General features: G+C 33.3%; 1 long non-coding RNA gene across 4 annotated transcripts; it reads left to right on the forward strand.

Annotated features, from left to right (window-relative positions):
- Positions 1 to 11,421: 11,421 nt before the first annotated feature.
- LOC113277735 lies at positions 11,422 to 13,830 on the forward strand. 4 transcript variants are annotated; one of them, XR_003325114.1, is made up of 6 exons: positions 11,422 to 11,516; positions 11,604 to 11,655; positions 11,779 to 11,840; positions 11,944 to 12,081; positions 12,199 to 12,361; positions 12,616 to 12,926. It is a non-coding gene; the product is annotated as an uncharacterized LOC113277735 (long non-coding RNA). The 4 variants fall into 4 exon arrangements; XR_003325111.1 differs by lacking the exon at positions 11,422 to 11,516 and adding an exon at positions 13,593 to 13,830 and having other exon boundaries at positions 11,519 to 11,655; positions 12,616 to 12,754; XR_003325113.1 differs by lacking the exon at positions 11,422 to 11,516 and adding an exon at positions 12,968 to 13,567 and having other exon boundaries at positions 11,519 to 11,655; positions 12,616 to 12,754.
- Positions 13,831 to 15,332: the final 1,502 nt, after the last annotated feature.

Below are 15,332 nucleotides of genomic sequence, written 5' to 3' on the forward strand. Positions count from 1 at the left end.
TACAACCTTGCCGACCTTTAGTTATACCCAACAGAAGGAAAAAAAATCTAGAAAGATGTAATCCACTTTATTCATGCAATATTGGTTACTACATTGATTGAAACATAAAATCTAACTCCTTGTCGTAGGAATCATGGATTCACTTAGCACGTGCATCAAGCCTTTGAACCCCTAGGCGACCCAAGTGGATGAGTTATACTCTCGTGAGGGTTTACATAAAGATCTACGCACAAAACCTACACAAAAACTTCTAAAACCATCAATCTTCGTCGGAGGAATCAGAGTCCAATTCACCCACCATGAACTCCAGGGCATACTCCGGAATTTCGGATACCATGAAGTGATAGCTTTCATCAAATGCGAATGCTTCCTCCTTTTCCTCCAAGTAGCGCGCTTTCACGACTTCGTGCAACAAAAACAGGACACAAACTTACTTTGTTAGTGGTGTTTAATTTGGAAGATCAAACAATATGGATTACGTAAAATAAACCACAAAAATACTTACAAATTGTTTAATGGACAAGTTAAATTGGCTAGCGTTCAAAATCCGATGTTGGATATCTAAATAAGCAAGTATCGCATTTTCGATGATTTGGTGCCTATCATGGATTTGTTAAACACTTATTCCATTCGGATTCCCAAAATCTTGCCTATATTTGTTATATATCTTTGTCCAAAAGGTTTCGACATCTACCCTTATGGAGGACTGGTTTTTAATTTGAGTTTCGGCGTACCATGCTTTGGTGATGGATAAATCTTCACTTGAATCAAATGATGTCATTGTTGTATGTAGAGGTATTTGGAGAGTTGGAAAGAGTAGATGATGATATGAGCTTTGGAGACTATATGTAAATAGGTGTGTGTTGTTTTGTAGAGAGAACTAGTGTATTTATATGATGACACCCAAATCTGGTCGTTGGGGTAGTCAACCAATGCAGTTGTACTTGTAAAATTTTGAATTTTGAACTCGCCGACTAGGTTTTTGTTTCCCCCATATGCCTACCATTTTTAGTCGTAAGGGTCGTAATTTTGTTACCTGACATATTCTGCTGCATATAGTCGGCAATATATTTGTTTATTACAATGACGACTAACATATAGTCGGCTGGGTCATAACATTGTTAAGCTGACGACTATTGGCAATTTAACACACAAAAAAAAGTCATATTCATTGAACATTAGTCGGCGCGTTAGTGATTTAGGAAAATGCCGACTAACACCAGGTCGTCTAGGTCGCAATTTTCTTACCCTGACGACTACTAACTTTTTCACACACAGAGAAGGTCAGTTCCAACTGCCTATTAGTCCACATGGTAGTGGTTTAATCTAATGACGACTAAAGTATAGTCGGCTAGGTCGTAATATTCTTAACGTGACGATCCTGGTAACTGCACCATTTCTGCTATCAGGATCGGAAGTCTGCCAGTTTACAACCTTGCCGGCTCTGGTTTAGTCGACACTGTAACTAAACGAACCATTCATTCAACACCCTGCTGGCTAAATTATTGAAATTTAACATATCTAAACAAACCATTCATTCAACAACCAGAAATCCAACATTTGTCAAAATAAGAAAACATATGTCCCATAAACCTTTAAAAAATATTTTTCCAACCATTAACCTTGACATAATGTCTAACACATAAATAAACAAACAAGAAATTCATTCATTCACGACCACGACCACTACCACCACCACGACCCCGTTTAGCATTTTCGGGACGACCACTACCACTTACACGGTTACGAGGCCTCTTTTTTTCAGCATTAGCTCGCTGGAATATTTCGGTGGCATCTTCATTGTAAACATTCTTAGCATAGTCAATGTGCTTAGTTTGCTCTTCAACCGACAAAGGCTCTCCTTTGTGGTCAGAAAAGGAAGATGATATAAAATATGTTACACTGGCATGGGATCAAGTTTGCACTCCTCTTGATGAGAGGGTGGTCTTAGCGTTAGGAAAACGGAGGATGTTAATAAATCCCTACTAATGAAACTTCCTTGCAAAATTCAAGCTGCAGACACTGAAATGGCTAGATTTTTCTTATCAAAATATAAGGACACGAAAGGAAATTTGATATCTTATTACAAGCAATCCTCAATATGGCCTGGAATTAAATGGGTAATTCAAGATGTGAATGATTATACTAGATGGAGTATAGGGTCTGGTACTAAAATGTCAGTCTGGAATGATGCATGGATTCTTGAATGTGCGATTATTAAAGACTTTCCTGATCATTAATTCATTAATAAAAATCCTAATTTGAAAGTCTGTGATCTCATAGTTCAGAATCAATGGGTATTCCCGGCTACAGTGATGGAATTTTATTTTGTTGATCAACTTACTCCTTGTCATTCTGGTGATGATATTGTTATTTTCTGACCATAGAGGAGATGGTTGTTTTTCTGTCTCTAATGCTATTGAAAAGATCAGAACAAAAATGCCTAAGTTGAAGTGGTATAAGAAGATCTAGAGCTCCTATGTCCTTCCTTCTACATATAGTAATGTCTGGAAAATTACTAGAGGGGTCTGAACTAATGATGAGAATTTGAATAAAAGAGGTTTCAATTTGGCTACCAAATGTTTCATCTGTCACAAAAATCAAGATACTATGGACCATCTCCTATAGCATTGTGACTTTTCTGAAATCATTTGGAACTGGATGGGAGGTATATTTTCTTTTTTGAATCCTTTTTCTTTTGAATGCTTGATAAATCTTTGTAAACACAAAAGTCATGTGATTCGGGAACTTTGGTTGATAGCTAGCTTTAATGTTATGGTAAGTTTGTGGTTGATGAGAGATGAAATATACTAGACTTGACATTGCAAATTTTAAGAGAAGGATTATTCACAAAGTACATGAACGTGAAATAAGGCTTAAAAGAGATATGTGGAATACTAGCTATGATCTTCAAATCTCAAAATTTTTTGATATAGCTTGTAGAAAGGCCAAATGGTCTCTGTTTTAGAAGTTTTCTTTCGACTAACAACTGCTCCTAATATTTTAATTTGTTGTGACGGAGCATCCAGAGGAAATCCAGGTCTTTCTGGATTTGGTTTTGTGATAAGGAATCACATTGGTGAATTCATTTTTGCACTGTCAGATGTGTCTGGGTGTTACAACAAACTTCATTGCTGAAGTTATATTTATTATATGTGGTTTGGCATGGGCAGTAGATCATCATTTCCTCAAAATTGTTCTTCAATCAGATTCTTCTGCAACGATTATGGCCTTCACGAACAATAAGCTTCCCTGGATTGTGTGGTCAAGGTAGATAAAGATTTTTTCCAAACTGAAAGCTCTCTAGTTTAAGCATGCTTACAGAGAAGTAAATTTCTCTACTGATTTTTTTGCGAAAAAAGGTGTTCCTTTTGCTAAAGGTCAGGTGATGCAATTCAATTCTCAACCTAGTAATATGCTTAGGACTAAACACCCTGATGGTATCTATTTTAGGTTTACTTAATGTATCTTAGTTTCTTTTTGTATTTTCTGGATAATGGGCCTTTTGGCTTGTCGTCCTGCAATTTGTGTCATTTTTTGGTGATTAATAAAAGTCTGGGTTTTTTTTTATTTTTTTTTTTTGAGGTCATTCTCTAAAGAACAGCATGAGCGACCTTACTCTAATCACAAGAGAAGGATTTTCTTGGACATTAACAAATGTACTCGCCAGTTACGTATAAAGTAGATTTGTTTCCCAATATTTTTCTCTCTTCTCGCCAGTTACGAACAAAGAAGTTAAAAACAACGATCATACTATTAGAGGCACTAAGATATAAGATTTTCGTGAGAAAAATGATCATCGACAAAGACTATTATCTAGGCCAGTTACGAACAAAGAGGACAATTCATGCGATATGAATCGACATAAGAATTATGTCTTCCCTAGCCATGTACAGACGTAGAGATTAAAGTTAACGAACTTATTCCCAGTAAGTTACGCAATCAAGGAGGAAAGTTGATTCCTCGATAACATCTTACAAAGTCCTTAGTAGTATATTCACAAAGTATAATCGTGGAGGGATCAATACTGCAATTCTCCAATAGTTTACTCCTCATTGGCCAGTAACGAATAAAAATAGTTAAGTGCTTAACCTATGAGAACAAGTGAGATATCCGTTCTAATCATCATAAATATAATAGCAAATAACAAATCTCAGAAAGTGAGCAATATATATATATATATATATATATATATAATCAATAGAGATTAAGTATTACGATTCATCTTCCAAAATTAAATTTAATTAAATAAACTTTAAACATGCAAGATGAAAGTATTTGGAATAGCTAATGTAACACATAAAAACTACTCCAAAAATTAGTGTTCCTCCTTAAACAGTAAGAATAAAAAATCGTACAAGGAGCTAACTAGTAATAATAAAGAAAAACATCTAAAGAAATTGAAAAAAATAATCAGACTTCATTAACCTCTTCATACCTTTGAAGTACCCCGACATAAAAAGTGTCGTTGATATCCTTGAATCTTTTGAAGTGGAAAGGCCATGTTCGTGTGTTAGTACGCCAACCTTGCGATTAACAGTGTGAACAAATTCCATGGTTTTTCTGCATTCTGAGATGAACTTCTTTGATTTTGAATCACGATCTTTTGTTTCTCAAGGATTCTGGCTTGATCGTCAACCAGGTTATTTAATTGCAATTGAAGATTTGCAATTTCAACCTTAGAATTATTACAGGTATTAACAAGTTCCTTTACGGTTTCAACGTAAAACGAGTTTTGTTCATTCATACTTTAGCCACCCTTTTTCTGGAAGATCCACTCATTGGGGTTTCTTCCTTGCCATCCTCTTCATCAAGAACAATTATTTCATGGGGTCTGTTTGATATGCCCATCCTTGCAAGTAGGATAATAGTTGAAGGGATGCAACCAACTATATACCTTTTCATAGTCAAGAGTTAGAAAATATTTAAGAAAACCAATAACTTCTTTAAGAAGGAAGCTGTTGAGGTTCTCTGAAGAGATACGTGAACCAGTCACCAACAAGGGGTTCGTGGACCGTTCAAGCAATATGCAAAATAATTTTACATCCAAGGACCAATCATAATATAAACTTCTTTAGATCATAATTACCAACACTTAAGTTTCTTTCATATATAAAATCAAAATTATGATTAGATGATGATCTAAGAGCATAATTCGTACATTAGCTTGCGAATAGAGCTCCCGTGAATCAGATTCTCGTCTCTTACTTAGGAGTTAGATAGGGAGGGAGAAAACTATTAGAAGCATAATATGAATTGATACCCGGACTAAGTCACTATATTTTGGACTCATAATGTGGTCCCACCAAGTAATAATACTTTGACTCTATTAATGGTGTTCATAAATACACCGTGAAAATGAGATCCAAAGGATTGGAGCAACGATCGACAAACAGATTTCTTTTCAGAGTATTTAAGATGATCGACAAAGTAAGTTTTTGATCCGCGAGCTTTCATTATAGTTGGGAACAATAGCAAACGTACCACGAATAGAAGTGGCATTCAAGGAAACATCAAAAATGCTACCACTCCAGTTCCAAAGAGAAGATTTGGGTGGATGTAATCAACTGTATTTGGCTTATATGGTCAATAAGAAACAAGATTCGCTTCGACTTTGAGCTTACTCCAATTCATGAAGCTGCTGCAAAGTTGAAACTGCTAATTAGTTAATCAGGTAGGCTGGGCAAGGGTCATATATATAATCAAATGTCTGAGTTGTGCATTTTTAGGTTTTTTAGGATCGATGGTAAGGCAGTTAAGGCACTAAAGATCATTGAGGTAAACTGGTCTCCCCCTCTCTATGGATGGTTGAAGGTCAATGTAGATGGGTGTTCTCTTGGTAATACGAGTCTTGCCGTGGAATAGTATTTCGAAATCATAACAATGTAGTTGTTGGGTGTGTAGCGCAATATATTGGAATTGATAACTCGGTTTATGCAGAATTTTGGGGAGCAATTTATGAATTCGGGATTGCTTGCACTAGGAGAATGTCTCACTTATGGTTTGAATGCGACTCGATGCATGTCATTAAGGCACTTTCAGACCCTTCGTTGGTGTCGTGAAAACTAGCAGCTCATTAGGAAAATTGTTTAAGACTTTTATCTTCGATTCAGTTTAGATACTTCCACATTTATAGAGAGGGTATTGCGGTGGCAGATTTGTTGGCGAAATGGAGAGCTTCTACAAGTTCTCAATGGTGGGATGAGTCGCCTTTGTTTATCTTAGGGAAGGACAGGTCAAGTCTATCAACATATAGATTTTGATGATTGTATTTTGTTTCATTCTTTTTCGTTCCCCTTTCTTCTTCTTGTGTGGTTTTGGCCTAGTCTCCCTCATTTTTTTATTGCCTTTATTTTAAAATAGTTTTCCTCGTGATCTTTGCATAATATATATATTATATATGTTATGCAAAGATCACAAATCCTTTCAGCATGCAGTAAGAGAAAACCAAATATAAAACTTGAGAAACCTCGTTCTCAGAAGTGTAAACAGTTCTGACATTTGTGAACTTCTCATATCTCTCAAGCCATTTACCTATTTGATTGCAAAGGAAAACAATTCTTGATGAGACTTTTGCGAACTGCTATTCTTCCTATGAAAACTGTTAGAGCAATGCTTAGTTGAACCCACACGTTTTGTTATCTCAAGCTTATTGTCAATGTTAGATGAACAAAACTATATCTTGATTTCGAGTCTACTAAGTCAAGTCTCGGACTAGGTATAGAAATTGGTAGTTGAGTATCATGCATCACACTCGAAGACTGAAGGTCGACGAAGATATTTGAAGAACTTCATCAACAAGGTATGTGAAGACTAAACCATCCTATTTCCTCACAAGCTTAACCATTTTATCTACATGAGACTATGTCATATGACTTCTGATAGATTAATTGCAAAGAAAAATTTTCGAGTCAAGTTTGTCTTGATAAACGTCTCGAAATATGATTCAAGCATTGGATGTTCAAAGGTCCCTAACAAGATTAGGTCGAAACAACTTATTGTTCAAGAGTTAATTTTGTGGATCATTTTAAAATTTCTCAAGCAATGATTTTATCATTTGAGAAGGTTTCAAACATCGAAGAGAGAAGTTCAGAACTTCTGTAATTTAGGTTCAAGGTAGATTGACGAACCATTTTGTAAACCCTAGATATCTGAGTTTCTGGAATACAAGAAGGTTGGCGAACCAGTTCGCAAACCTTAAGTTCCGAATGGGACAATTTACTAACCTGGTTCACGAATCGTGGGGATCTGGTTTTGGTGATATGCTAATGGTTGGCGAACCCGGTTCGCAAACTGTTGCTATCTGAGTTTACGAGCCACAAAACAGTTGGCCAACCCAGTTCACGAACCGATACGCTCGGGATTCATGAACTTCCTTAGGGTTCACAAACCATTTCACCAATGGTCCCAGTAAAATTAGCAGATGCTCAAAGACTTATTTTCTAAATATGTTTAGCATTGCTATGACTCTCATAAACGTTCCAAGGCATCTATGATCACTAAATGTAACACACTGTATTTTTGATTTTGAATTTCGGGACGAAATTCTTTTTAAGGGGTTAATAATGTAAAATCCCGTAATTTTCTTAACATGATTTTCGCGTTTAAAACCCTATTCACATTACTTATTCGGATTTTAATCTAAAGCTTGATTCGTAAAGAATAAAAATTTAGTTATGAGTGTGCTCATGGTTGCGAAAATAATTAAATAATAATTGTTAATTGATTGCGCTCTTAGTATATCTTCAAAATTAAATCATCTTTCCATTTGATTAATTAATTTATTAGGATTAAATTAATTATGATAACAATATGGGGCGTTGATTAGTAGTTGCATATGATTAATTTTTGACATTTTTCTTAATGGTAGGAAAAAGATTTATTCTTTTTGGCTATCTAATTATAGTATGAAATTTTAGATACATAATAAAATTAAAAATGAAATATTTTGAACTATTTTGGAATTTTAATGACTTGGCATCTCTTATATTAATTAATAGGTAACTAAGAATATATATACATATATAAATGTATTTAAGTTTATAAAGATAAATTATGAAATTTATTGATTAGTGTTAATTGCATGCGTGTCATATATCAAAATGAAAGAAACTTACTTTAATATATAAATGTGATATTATGTTTATGTGTATGAAAGGTATATTTGAATAAAAATAGGAATATCATTAATAGTAATTTAAAGAATTCATTTGTGTTAGGATGTAAGAATTGGCTTACTTAAATGTATATATTAAACAAGATGCTTTATTTTATTTTAGTAAGTTTGAATAAGGAAATAAATTTAAATCAGGAATTAAATCTAAATCAATGGGTTTTATCTGCATGCATGTGGTTGATTTGGTTAAAAATGTTTCCTAATAAGATAAAATAAATATTGACATTATGGGTTTTATCTGTCTATCATTTTTTATAATGAGTAAGTGTTATTTATAACAGAATGAAAACAAAAAGAAAACAAAAAGTTAGTTATCATTTTTATCTATCTCTTTTTCTCTTTCTCTCTGATTTTCCTTCTAAACGACAAAAGAAAATTAAACCCTTTCACCTGTCATTTTCATTAGTTATTCTTCATCTCATGATTTTATATATACAAGAAGATAGAAATAAAAACATCTGATTTATTGGGGGGGAAAATAAAGGAAGAAGAAAAGGTGTTGTATCAAGATTTTTACAACGTTTTTGAGGTAGGGGTTTCTACCTAATATCCAATAAAACCTATTTTAGCATTAAAGTTATGTTGATTTCTTTGGATTTCCATACTAATAATCATCATGTTTGTTTTCAAATTTATTATGTAGTTTTTGTATAATTTGATTTATTTATGAAGTTTTATATATTTATACTAGTGCATAATTATTGACTTTTGATTTATTTATTTTTTTGAAAATGAACTTGATGCGTTATAGTATTAATTTTGGATTGTGATAGTGAATTTAATGTGTTAGATTATTAGTGAATGGAATTGAGTTTAGATTTGCGAGAGTGAGTTTAATTTATTAGTGGCTGGATCTTACTTCGATTAAGTCTTTGGGATTCTAAACATGGTTAGGTGCGTGTAGGATTAAGCGTACTGATTTGAAATGAGTTATAGGAAAATATGTATTTGTTTGCTGCTGAAATGTCAGGCCTTTATGGCATCCCACCACTGGTGGCTATCCTGGGAAGACTGTTCGAGGAACAATAGTGGTTTGTTTACCGGAATAACTCCGACAACAAGATCAAGAATCATTTGAAGAAAGAAAAAGAAGACTAATTTGAAATGAGTTATGGGAAAATATGTATCTGTCTGCTGCTAAAATATCAAGCCTTTATGACAAGAGTGCGATCTCTAATAATGTTCCACCAAATCCAGGGGATTCAGAATTTTCTTCGATGGTTGATCTCATTAATTCAGTAGAAGAAGTTCTGGCGATACCACCTCCAGGTTTAAAATCCCTTGAAGTGTTCACTGATCTTGAGAAACAAATAGAAAATCTTACTCTTGATGTCGACTCATATCTTCAGAAAGAACAAGATTCTCTTGATAGGTTGAACATCATTATGATGAATAATATTCATGTTGGGGTTGATATTGATATGTTAATAAGTGAATGTTATACTCCTTCACCTGGTGATATAAAATAATTTAACAATTCTTCTGTCACTTCTAAGGTATAGATTAATCAGTATCCCTATGAATACTATGTTCACAATAATCATGACGTGATAAATCATAATAATTGTATTTTGTCTGTTCACAAAAAAGATGTGGGACATATTTTCCAAGATGTTATGTTGTTTTCCAAGATGAAAATTTCAAGAATTCTCTTTGTAACAAAAGAATTATCTTGCACAGTGCTTAATGCTTTCTCCAAGCGCTATTATTAAAAAGCCATAAGACAAGACATCAAGGTTGCTCATGTCATACTTCTCCTAGCGGGCGTAATAGTGGATCAATGTCACCATGGGGATTTCTTCTCTGTACATGTAACTGTATTTTTCTCAACCCTTTTGAGTGTAAAAGATGCTAGAAGGAAGTTCTTTCATGGAGTCACTCTGTAACCATTGACACAAATCTTCTCTAAAGACAATTTAACTGATTTTTTTTTTCTGAGAAGAAGATTTTGATCTCTGTATCTTGAGCCTTGTTCGTGGAGATTTTTCTACTCTTAGATTTATTATGTGACAAGTAAAATATTGTGGTTATTAACTGTCATCTTGGCAGATAATAATATCTTCTAAATTTCATCAAACAGTATGTCTACTTGATGGAACCACGATATAATTGTAGGAAGTAAACTTTGGTCAGGAAAGACATTCTTTATATAATAACGGAGTTTTTTAAAGCGTTTTCATTCACCGGAGATCCATATTAATTCTCGCTTCTGGTTGATTCTGGCCCCACCAGTTTTTTTGTTGTTGTAAAGTTATTAAATTTAAAACCAATAAAAAGTTCAAAAAATATTATTATTTCCAATAATAAGATAGATAAATCTTAAAAAATAATTTTGCCTGAAATAGCTAAATCTTAAGAATCTCGAAACATGCCAGAAATATATCAATGGATAGTTAATCATGATAATCAACAAATTAAATCACAACATGCTAATCAACAAATTAAATCACAAATATCCACAATTTCATCGTGATAAATCGAATGATCATCACGTGATAAGAAAATAATGTCAAGTGTCCAGTGTCTGTTTACATTCTTAAAAAATATAATTTTCCTAATTACATCCCCAAACTATCAAACTATCAATTAAATCGGAAAAAAAAAACTCTGAGAAAAACCTGATTAGCCAGATCATGAATCTCTTTCCGCAATTCTTTTTTATAGGTGGTCCTGCATAGTAGTTGGAATTTTTGTTAGTATTTTGGATGAATAATTTAGGACAAAGATTATGATCTAAATGAAGCTAATACAAAACAAACGAGCATACAAAATAAACAAGCAAACAAGAATGGAAAAAAAAACTACGAATCAATAATCAATAGTTGTCCTAATTTGCAAAGATTATTTTCTTAATTTGTTTTTTCTATAATTAAAAAGAAAAAAAGAAGATATGTTTAATGTTTCTTAGTAATAATATTCATTCCAAAAACAACAGTAAGTGTAAGATAAAACAATTTCTTCATATTTTGTGGACAAAAATAAATAAAATATTACTAAAAAAAAAACTTTCCATCGATGTATAAACTTCAATTTTAGATATTTTCAGAAAATGAACCAAAAATAACAATAATGTAGATATTTTCAGAAACTGAATCGATATATGAAACAAAATTAATTGCAGCGTTTTTTATTGCTAATTAAATTTTTTATTTAATTTCATAATTTCTAATTTTGGTAATTATAAAATATATTTAATTTTAAAAGTTCTATACGCAAACAAAAATTAGGGAAAGAAAAATCTTTGTAATTTTTCTTATTAAATATAAGACATAAATTCCAAAAATAATATTCCCAACGTGTATAAAACGCTTGAGAAAAAACCAAGCCTCATTCTTACGGCGTGGGTTCTATAATTTTTTATTTTTTTCTGTTTTGTTTATTTCGCTTATGCATGCTTACGATTGTGGTTGTCGTATTTGTTTTGCAGGATATAATAGAAATGTGAACAGTCGATTGTTGCTCCTCTCCTTTGAAAATTGGTCGGATGATTTTCATTTTTCTTCTAATTCTTTATTCAAATCGAAAATTGTTCTTATTCCGTGATAGAAAAATTGCCAATTGTTTCGTGGTGTAAACTATAATATTTTCTTTTGTTTCTGCAGGGTTGATTGATAAATATCCGAGATTTGCTTCTCTTTTCTCAATGGCTATTCCCAGTGAATTGGTAAGCGATTTCGTTTATTTTTTTGTTATTTGAGAATTTTAATTAAAATCAGTGGTTATTTAGTTTTGGATCCTGAATTTTTGTGATTGGTATGGTACGGAAGCTTCGATTTTGGAAAAGTGAGAAATCCACCGGTTGTGACTTGTGACTGTTGAGCAATATGAAATCTGCTTATGTATGAGCTCCCATGCATAAGATGTGAGGCAGATGCTCGTGCTAATGTTGTTGGCCTTTGTGAAAGGTTAGATCGTATTTATTATGTTTGCGATTTTGTGATTGTTTCAATATGTTTTCTTTATCAGTAATATGTTTATTCATTTTACATTGTTTGAATGGGTTATAATAATGATTTCATCAGATTACGACACAAAAGTGGTCTTGAATATCTCCACTAATTGGTGATTGCTCGAAAATGTTAGTATTGCAAGTGGTGTAGAAAATGTGATATGTCGAACAAGTGTGTGGTAAAAGGACTACACGAGTTGTTTCCAAGAAGATCTCTTAACACTTTCAATGGTCAGGTATGTTTGGAATATTTTTGAGCAATTTAAATATGGAATTTCAGTTTTATTTGTTTAATGATTCAGTTTAGTACTATTTGCTTACTATATTAAGTCTTTTGGCCCTGGAACGAATTCGATTCATAATACTCTGCAAGTAAGCTCTTTTGTGGATTGTCTGATAATAAATTTGATCGACTTCTTTGAATTAGTGTAACAACTCCAATTTTGATTTTTTTTTCGTGTACTTGGTTGTGTCTCTTTTACTTATGCAGGATGTGACTCATGTGAGTTAGATCAAGGATTGGTGACCCATGATGAGTTGCCAAAAGAGATTTTTTAGGCCGAAATCTTAAAAACTTATCTCCTGGATTGAAAATTAAGGTCTAGAGCAGTCTATATCGCTTGACAAAGGTGAAGCAATTAGTTTGTTCTTATACACAATTTTTTTTTACTTGGTATATTGGTTTCATTGGACCTTCGTTTCAGCAGTTATGAATGATTAATTATTTGTCCAGTTAGCCTTCTTTGTTGATTGTTTGATAAGATCAAATTTTGTGATATATAAACAGAAATTTTAGTTTAACACCGTTATCAGTTTAACACATCTTATAATACATTTTCCAGATGTCAGATACGTATATATCCAGGCTATGCTTACAAAGAAATTTTGGAATATAATAAAAATAATCCAAATTAAGATGACATTCCGGCTAGGTGACATTGTACCTATTTGTTGACACCCTTATATATTCAGGCATTTTTAGCATTCACGTTAAAGTTTTTGATATTTCACGCTTGGCATTGACGATCCAAGATTTTATGATGCAAGAGGTTATCTTTTGTTACATGAGGATTCTCTAGCGTCAAGTTATCTACCAATCGAGATCTTCAAGCCAGCAATATATTATTGGATACATTTAATGTACTAAGCATAAATTTCTATTTTCCCCATAATATATAGTTGGACACGGGTGAATTCAAGAACTAGATTTCGGCATGGTCATGCTATGTTTGCCTCCGGGTACATTTTTAAAATGTTGTTTGTTGCCGGTTCGTAAGCTAGAATTTTATGGAAAGGTGTTTCCACAAGGTCATGGTTTTCCCATTAATTTTAATCCCATCACCAGTTTAGCGCCTAACTATTCGATAAATTCACTTATAGTTTTATTTAGTTTTATTTTATGTAGCTGTGAATGATTTTTTTGGTTGTCTTGACTGGATCTCGTGTAATTAATTTCGAATTGCTTAGGAGCTCGAGCAAATGCAAATCTTTAAAGAATTGGTTCTGGATAGGAAGGACATTCGGGCTTAAAAGCTTTTTGTGGATAGAAACATCACCAAGTCATTGTACTTGGTGTTAGTTACCTCCTGGATCTTAATACTGAATGTTCATTCAAGATCTCTTCTTGGTTTTAGGCAATTCACAGTATCTATTTGTGTACTAGATTTATCTCACTTTTTTTTTTGGAGCTAAATTCAATCCAATTTAAACCGATGTTGTGATTAAAGTAAAGAGTATACGAATTTTAGGCTGTCAACTGGAACATGTGATTCATTTCAAGGTATATAGAAATTTAAGCTCTATCTAATTGATCTCCATTCATAAAGATTTATTGTTCGCTCTGATATAAATGGTGTATTTCTTTTTCTCTTTCAAATGCACTTCTCTGAAATATGTAACCCAAAAAGTCGTCCAAAAACAATGAGTTGAAATATAACTTAAAAAGTCGTCCAAAAACAATGAGGATAGACATCGAAATCGGGTGGAAAAAATAAGTGTACATTATTTCAGGTAATTTTCTCAACATATCAAGAATAGGTAAATACTGGAGAAATGTGGAAAAAAAATTAACAAAAATATCAGAGAGATAGACTGCAGAGTAGGGGTGTAAATTCGGGCAGGCCGGACCGCCCGACCCAAAAACTAAGACAGGCCGGGCAGGCCAGGCTTAATATTTGTGAGCCCGTAAACAAATTCAGGCCGGACAGGCCGGACACAAGTAGATAATTTGCTACCCAAAGACCGCCCAAAGCCCGCTTTTTATACGGGCAGGCCAGATCGGGCCGGACAGGCCACTATTTAAATTTTTTTTTTTTTAAGTTTAAATTTTCAAATGAACGGTATTAAATACAATATCCTTTCCTTTCCAACATCGCATATCATAAGTGATAGTATTATTTTATATTTAAATTACACTGACAAATATTTAATTTTAGCCTATAATAAATAATTAATTAGAGTACAATAAACTTTCTAATAAGAAAATATATTACCATTAATGTTTTGAAAAGGTTAATTATAAGTAAAAAAGCAATTATCTTGACATAAAATTGACAATTATAAAATTGTAACTTTTAAGTCTTTTAAGAGGATATTAAATGATTAATGGCACATAGAAGGCTTTCAGGCCGGGCACCAGGCCGGGTATCAGGCCGGGCATCATAATTAATCGCAAAGCCCGAGACCGCCCAATAAATTAATCCAGGCCATGTCGGGTGGTCCATGACGGGCCATAACAGGCTTTGGGCTACTTCGGGTACAGGCGGGCTCGGGCGGATACAGGCAGGCCGAGTATTTTCGGGTATTATTTACACCCCTACTGCAGAGTGGTAAAACAGAGATAAATGGCAGGACACATGTTAACTCATTATTATCCAATGAGCTTCCTTGATCCTCACACGGGATAAAATCCGGTAGACTTTTTTTTCAACGTAGAATTATCCGTGATGAAAACTATCATTAATCGACAGAATTGTTTTGCACACCGCGGGTTTTTGCCGATTTTAGATTCATGAAACATATTATGGGACCCACTTTACTCATTACTATCCCAATAATGGAATCACCGAAAGACACTTATAAAACTCGGTCGCGTCCTTTTTCAATGTAGAATTATATGCTAAAAATATTATTATTATTTTTTTCAAAGTTCTCTCACCAATAATTGTCCGAAAAACATAAAAGTGTGGAATTCGTCGAAAACCTCAA

This window comes from Papaver somniferum, chromosome 5, assembly GCF_003573695.1.
Source record: "Papaver somniferum cultivar HN1 chromosome 5, ASM357369v1, whole genome shotgun sequence".
Lineage (NCBI taxonomy): Eukaryota > Viridiplantae > Streptophyta > Magnoliopsida > Ranunculales > Papaveraceae > Papaver > Papaver somniferum.